This window comes from Mustela erminea, chromosome 4 (assembly GCF_009829155.1).
Source record: "Mustela erminea isolate mMusErm1 chromosome 4, mMusErm1.Pri, whole genome shotgun sequence".
Lineage (NCBI taxonomy): Eukaryota > Metazoa > Chordata > Mammalia > Carnivora > Mustelidae > Mustela > Mustela erminea.
In genome coordinates, this window is record NC_045617.1 from 137,196,853 (window position 1) to 137,204,244 (window position 7,392).

Below are 7,392 nucleotides of genomic sequence, written 5' to 3' on the forward strand. Positions count from 1 at the left end.
AGCAAAGGACATCAGAGGAATTCATTTTCCCGAAGCCTTGTAGCCAATAAGGCGAGGGGCGGGGGCGGGGGCTGAGTTAGGAGTCCAAGCTCCCCCCTTTGGCAGGGTTCTGTCTTATATCCTGTTGTCTCGCGGGCTGATGCATTACAAACAATATTTCCCTTCTGTGCCGGGAAGAGGCGGTGGGGAAGAAACGGGGTTACTCACCAGGCTGCAAAGTCTGCCAAGTGGTTCTTCAACCTTGGGGGTCTGTTAGCTCTTCACAAGAAGAGCTGTGATTGCGCCCCTTGGCAGATGAGACCCATCGGAGTCTCAGGGGTGGAGCCAGGACCTACTTAGTTTCTGAAAACTCCCAGGTGAGGCTCTTCTAGAACCCTGACTCTTCATGGGAGACAGATGGAAGACGGAGCCTCGCCGGGAGCCATGCCCGCACTCACACTCACCTGGAGGGCTCGCCGGGCGCAGCCTCCAGTGTTCCCCATGCGTGTGGGGTGGGAATGAGAATTTGCATTTCTGCCGAGCGAAGATCGCCACTCAGGCAACACTGATCTAGAGAGGATTTTTCTAACTCAGCTTGCCTATCCCACACCTGACCGTCTGTCGTACCCCCTGGAGAGGACCTGGGGTGCACAGCTGGGCAACAGGGTAGTTCTGATTCAGAATCGGGGTAAAAAGGATTACAGAGCCCATAGCTCCCATCGTCCTCGTGCTGTTTCTTAGGTGTCCTCCAAGCCCGAAAAAGTTGCCAGCTAGCCACCCAGAATATAAAAAGGGAATTGACAGTTGATCGTATTTCTTTTCTTAGCTGCAAGTAAAGTCTCTTGAAACTTATTGTTGATTTTCAGCAAACAGCTCTAAAAAGGCTACATTACTAATGGTCTATTACCAGGCCTGGTGGCAAGCCAGCAACCCAGAGCAAGCAAAGCAGCATGCCAGGAGATCTGGGCTCCCTTTGACCTCCGTGGGGCTTGTCCAGACTCCTTGACTTCACCTTATAGGGTAATGGCCAGGACTTAAGTCACAGAATGAGGGCTGAGAACACGCTGCTGTCAGAGGAAAGGCAGCGGTGAAATGAAAACACAAAAGCTGTGGCAGCTCCATCGGTCTCTGAAAGTGACCACCAGTCTCTGCTGCTGCCCAGATTCTGCGTCTTCCAGATGAGCTGTGCCTGGGCTAGGCTAGTCCACCTTGGAAGGAATGGTGGTGAGTCCGTCATACTCCAGTAGAGGGGGCAATGGGGTAGCATTCTCCAATGCATGGTCCACGTAGGTGATGCAGGGGGAGAGGGCTACCTCATGATGTCAGAAAGACCTTAGGGGCTCGGAACCCACCTCCAAGAAAGAATTCTTGAGATGTCTTTGGTGCAAAAAGGTGATTTTATGAAAGCACAGGGACAGGACCCATGGGCAAAAAGAGCAGCATTAGGGTCATGAGGAGTGGCCCATTATATACTTTCAAGTTGGGAGGGGGTTCCGGAGACCGTGTGTCTCTAAGGAATTTTGGGAACAAGGTTTCCAGGATCTTTTTTTTTTTTTTTAAAGATTTTATTTATTTGACAGATAAAGAGGCAGGCAGAGAGAGAGGGTGGGGGGAAGCAGGCTCCCTGCTGAGCAGAGAGCCTGATACGGGGCTTGATCCCAGCACTCTGGGATCAGGACCTGAGCCGAAGGCAGAAGCTTTAAACCACTGAGCCCCCCAGGCGCCCCGGTTTCCAGGATCTTGAGGGGGCTAGCTGTTGTTGGGAAAAGGTCCTTTATTACCATCTAATAAACCATGAGACCCTTCCAATATATATTGGTGGGTCATCTGCTTGAGGGATGATCGCCAACATGTATCTTGGGGGGTTAGAGATAAAGGAAGTTCCCAAAGGAATTTTATATATTATAGCAGACTTACAGGATCCTGGGGTGGGAGGGTCAGACTAAGATTGCCTTTTGCCCTTAGCAAAGTATTAACATCGAGGTAGCTGAGTCACTAGAGGAAGGTCACTCTGCCTGTTTCAAGGACTTGTCAGTGGGCTGTAGGTAGTAAGGAAATTCAGTTTTTCTTTTGTCTTTGTTTCCCACATCATGTGATGAGCCATTCCAGAGAAGTGGCTATTAATTACCAGGCAGGAAGGAGAAAATTGGAAAGCATCTCCAATGAATGTATACCTTCACAGCCATGCCTCACCAAACTAGAGATCCCTTCTGCGAAATGTTGAGGTATCCAGTGGCAGGGTGTAACGTAACACTCTAGGGAGTGACAAGTCAGTGAGGAAGTTCTAATCACCAACACAGTCACCGCCTTGTGTGGGGCCTTACTGATTGGATTTGGATAAACCCACAGAGCCAAGCTACTCAAATGTGGGAGATATTGAGACTTCTAAACCTGAGATTTGGGGGCACCTGGGTGGGTCAGTCTGTTAAGCATCTGCCTTCAGCTCAGGTCATGATCCCAAGGTCCTGGGATCGAGTCCCACATTGGGCTCCCAGCTCAGCAGGGAGTCTGCTTCTCCGTCTGCCCCTACCCCTGCTCCTGCTCTCTCTCTCTCTCTCTCTCTGTGTCAAATAAATAAAAAAAATTTTTTTTTTTTAAATAATAAATAAACCTGAGATTTCAAGTGATTCCTTAGCAGAGAGAGGTAACAATTGGGGTACCATGGGGCACCGGGTGGCTCAGTGGGTTAAAGCCTCTGCCTTCGGCTCAGGTCATGATCCCAGGGTCCTGGGATCGAGCCCCGCACCGGGCTCTCTGCTCAGCGAGGAGCCTGCTTCCCCCTCTTACTGCCTGCCTCTCTGCCTACTTGTGATCTCTGTCTGTCAAATAAATAAATATAATCTTTAAAAAAAAAAAAGAATTGGGGTTACGAGTCAGTGCCAGGTCACTAAGGCCTTTCTGGCAAGGGTCTAAGTTGGAGCCCTGAATCAGTCTGTGGCCAAGGCAATACTTGCCCTTGACTTCTCCCTGTGGCACAGACCAGCTGAGGCTCTGGGGGAATCTGTCTGGCAAGGGTTGAAGGTCTCACGATGCTGTACTGTGGACCAGCTTTTGGGCCCTATGCTCTGAGCTGCTCCAGAGTCCGTGGATCAGTGGAAGTGCGTTAAACCACCTGGTGTGGAATTTCAGGGGATTTAACTTATCTGAGCACGTTGCTTGTGAAAAGGCTTTTTCCAAGCCCTTTAGCTGGGTCAAGGACACCCACAGGCCAGTTAAAGAAAGTACAAGGAGGCTTTAGCACAGACTTTTGGGGTTGTTTGTGACAACGATGGGGCTTGAATTGTTTCACAAGCTCTGGCCTAATTTCTGCAAAGCTTTCAACACTGAGGATGAAAGGCATTCCAGAGCTGAAAAGGATTCTGTCCTCTGGAGTGCGAGGACTGCCCGTGGTAAGGCCAGCTCTGTGCTGACTTCTGACAGGCTTAGGAGAGAACCCTTTCATGACACTTAACATTCTGTGTTAACAAGCACCTCCAGAGAGGATCTCATCTTTTTCCATAAAGAAATTCAGATCCTCATTCTGCTTTTAGTTTCTCCAGAACCCAAGGGCTCTGAATGGTGGCCAAGAGGTAAGTGAGAGCCGGTGTCCCCAAAATATCAGGCTGGGTGACCTGATCATGGATAGAAAGGAGGGAGCTGGTATTGTAGCTCTATTACCTGGGGAACTTAAAAAAAAAAAAAAATTTTTTTTAATTTTAGCAAAATAGCCAAAACATAAAATTTACCAATATACGCATGTTGAATGAAGTATATAGTTCAGTGGCACTTGGCGCGTTCATGCCACTGTACAACCATCACCACCGTCTGTCTCTGGTTTTAAATTTTTTTAATTAGAACTGTTTACAAAGCCATTCAAGAGAATGAGATCAGTCTTCTATGCTGAGGTGGAAAGATGTGAAAAATACTTTTAAGAGAAAGAGCCAGACGCGGAGCAGCGGGTATGGTATATATAAGGCCGGTGGGTACGCTCAGATAACTTCAGGGAGATTGTGGGTGGGGGTTACCTCAGATCATAGTGATGGCCTGGTGGGCTTGGGCTTGGAAGCTGAGGAGAGGTGAGAGACTTGTGTTTGGGTTGGGGGGGAGGTTAAATGGCGGATTCCTAAGTGGTGGGTGTGGCCCAGGGGCCCCGGAAGGAAATGGGAGACAGGGTAAAATGGCCGACGTCCGAATCCTTAAAGACTTCAGGTCTGGGGGAGTTGCACATAGGAAGAGCAACAAGAAAGGAGGGTGGGGTCCAAAATACACTTGGGGTCTGGTGCTCTTTTTACACAGCGGTTGGTCCTGAAAATTCTCCAGCGAATGCCAACAGTGGGATAGCTCTGAACAGCCCTAGAAGTGAATCAGCCAGACTTTTTAAGGTTCCTGTAAGAACTCCCCCTTCATTGCTTCTCGTCTGCTATCCTCCTCCTCATCCAAGCTGTTCTCAGAGCACAGATCAGGCCTGCCAGCCGCAGAGGAACCGTGTTTCAGATACCTCACGTAACAGTTCCTTGTCTCCAGGATCTTCTATATCTTAAGTGCGTAGCTCTGGTCTTTCATCTCTTTTCCCCCATTGTCTGCTTCTACCCTGGGCATGAACGACCCACTTGGCTCTGGCCCTCCATTCCCCGGGCTGCCCCCCCCCCCCCCCATCACTTCCAGCTCCTCCTCTGTTCTCTCTCCCCATCCCTTCCCTCCCACTTGCTTCCAAAGTGATTCATGTAGTGGACTTCCCAGCCAGACTGATTCAGAGCTCTTCTCTCCAGGACAGCTCTCTCTTCCATTTCATGGCAGCAATCTGAATGTCCAGTCCAGACTCAGCCTGCCTATTGAAGGGTGCCTGACTGACCTCTCCAGGCTCCCCTCTTCGCTCCCATGTCCCAAACAAGCAGCCTCAGAAGGCTTAGAGGGACAGTGGGGCTCTGGTCTTGCTCTCCCCCAGCTCATCCTGAAGGCAGCCTCCAACAGCCCTGGTCTGGCTTCCAATGTAGACCACTTCATGCTCTCTAGAAGGGCGTTGGCGACTTGGAGTTCAAGACTGAGGACTGCCTAGTGCCTTGTGGGCTGTGGACATGGTTTCTGCATCAGCCACACAAGGCCCTTTTAGGGTTCCTCCCTCCTGATGGCCAGGATGAAAGGGTCAAAGACCAATGTGGGGGACATGCCTACATCTATGACCAGATTGCAATTCTGGGATCGAGCCCCATCAGTGTACTAACCATTGACCAAGAAAGGAATCAATCTAGAGCAGCCCAGGAAGGGGTCCTAAGAATTATTTAGGCTTTCATTTTTACGTGTGGCTAAAGAGAGAGGGTTTGTCTTGATACAAGGTGATCAGAGCCTGTGTACGAGCAGGAGAGGAAGCTGTTCCCATAATTTGAATGATGTTTTAGAGGAGACCCAACAACCAACTTGGATGGGGGGAGTCCCTCTTGTAGACCTGTGGTTGGCCCCCTTAAGCTATGCCACAAAGTTGTCAGAGTTCAAGTACTCGCTCAGAAATATAGCCAGCAGAGGGAGATGCTAAAATTGGAATCGGAGGAAGCCTGGACTTGGACTTGAATGAGCAAGGCAAAGGATTTTGAATATTGTGTATCAGCTTTTTTGTAGAGTTTTTGGCCTAAGGCGGCTGTAACGCTGTCTATCTGTGACTTGGCCCAAACTCTCTGAAGTGGAATCTTTTTCATCGTTGTCTTAGGCAGCCTTCTAGTGCCGGGTGGGGGTAGAGGTACTGCTGCCAAGTGCACCTGCCTACTGCCTAGGAATATCCAAGCAAAGGAATCTTTTCTTTCTTTTTTTCTTTTTTTTTTTTTTTTTAAGATTTTATTTATTTATTTGGCAGAGAAAAAGGGGGAAGCAGGCTCCCCACCAAACAGAGAGCCCGAAGTGGGGCTCGAGCCCAGGACCCCGGGATCATGACCTGAGCTGAAGGCAGAGGCTTAACCCACTGAGCCACCCAGGCGCCCCAAAGGGATCTTTTCTGCTTAGGCAAGATTAAGGTAGGTGTGGGTTAATAAAGCAGGAGCTTACTATGTGCAAGTGAGGCAAAATGATTTTTTTCCCAATTTCAATACAGAATTCTGCATCCTTTGGCTATAGGTGTTATTCATTGTCGTAACAGTTGTTGCAATCATTTTATTTTTTCAGACTGAACCACCCAGACTTGTCACAATGTGTGCTAAAAATGCACAAGATAAAAGCAGCAGGAGAGAAGAGAAACAGGAAGATGGTTGTATGCATCTATGTGCGGTGCGGTGGCGGTGGCAGGTGCGGGTAGAGGTGGGTGGGCACAGGTGGACACACAGGTTTCTCTTCCTCTGACCAGCGACCAATCAGAAGGATTTGCATTATGACTGCATCTGTTCTTTTAAACCACAATGGAGAGATGCTGAAAGCCGGGCTAATCACATCCTGTGATTTCCTAAGAGGTAGTGTTATCCCTGGTTTACAAAACAAGAAATGGGTTTGAGGGGCGCCTGGGTGGCTCAGTGGTTTGGGCCGCTGCCTTTGGCTCAGGTCATGATCCCAGGGTCATGGGATCGAGTCCCGCATCGGGCTCTCTGCTCAGCAGGGAGCCTGCTTCCACCTCTCTCTCTGCCTGCCTCTCTGCCTACTTGTGATTTCTCTGTCAAATAAATAAATAAAATCTTAAAAAAAAAAAAAAAAGAAAAAAGAAATGGGCTTGAATGGAAAGAAACAAAACCACGACATTTCAAATCTGGGAAGGCACAAATGGCTCCTGAGTTGCAAACGTACACAAGTGCTAAGCCAAGTGCAGTCTCCCATCAGGGTCGATTGTCAGAGCACTCCGGCGCTTAGAGGACCAGATCCCATGGTAACCATGGATCCCTTCTATCTGGGCAGATGGCACTTGTAGCTTTGACAAAGCACTCACCCTTACTGCCTTCTTTGGAACAGCTCCTAGCTGAACTAGAGTGTCATAAAATGTGAGTGTTGCATGTGTGCTGTAATAATTCATGTAGATTCAGGGCTTTGTTTTATCATCTGAATAGACAGACTGCATTCTGAAGTCACTAATGTCAGGACCTGCTCATGAAGGAGTGAATAACGAGGGTGTAGCTTTGTGCCATAATGTCTAATTCTTAACCGTTTCTAAGTGATGGGAAAGCATGGACCAGAAGAACTACCTATGTGGAGAGAGATGGAAAGACAGCAGAGGATGGAAATACCAGCTCATCCATGAGGAATCTCACTTCATGCAAATTTGAAATCAGGCTGAGCTCGGTCCAAGACAATGGCCCTTTAAGGCTGCTGACAAGGAAGTTAGCAAAGATGCACTTGTCAACAATGAGATGAGCTTGTTAGAGTGTCTTTCAGAGCTTGGTGGGAGGTATTAGGTTAAGGTATAAAAATAGCAAAGCATTCTAAGATTTGCTCCCCCATTCTGAAGTTTGTACTGTCATCTTGTCT

The 7,392-nt window shown here is 48.6% G+C and overlaps 1 long non-coding RNA gene across 1 annotated transcript; it reads left to right on the forward strand.

The window, feature by feature from the left end:
* The first annotated feature begins 340 nt into the window (after positions 1-340).
* Positions 341-4,898, forward strand: LOC116589156. Its single transcript, XR_004285216.1, has 3 exons — positions 341-1,203; positions 3,814-3,922; positions 4,255-4,898. It is a non-coding gene; the product is annotated as an uncharacterized LOC116589156 (long non-coding RNA).
* Positions 4,899-7,392: the final 2,494 nt, after the last annotated feature.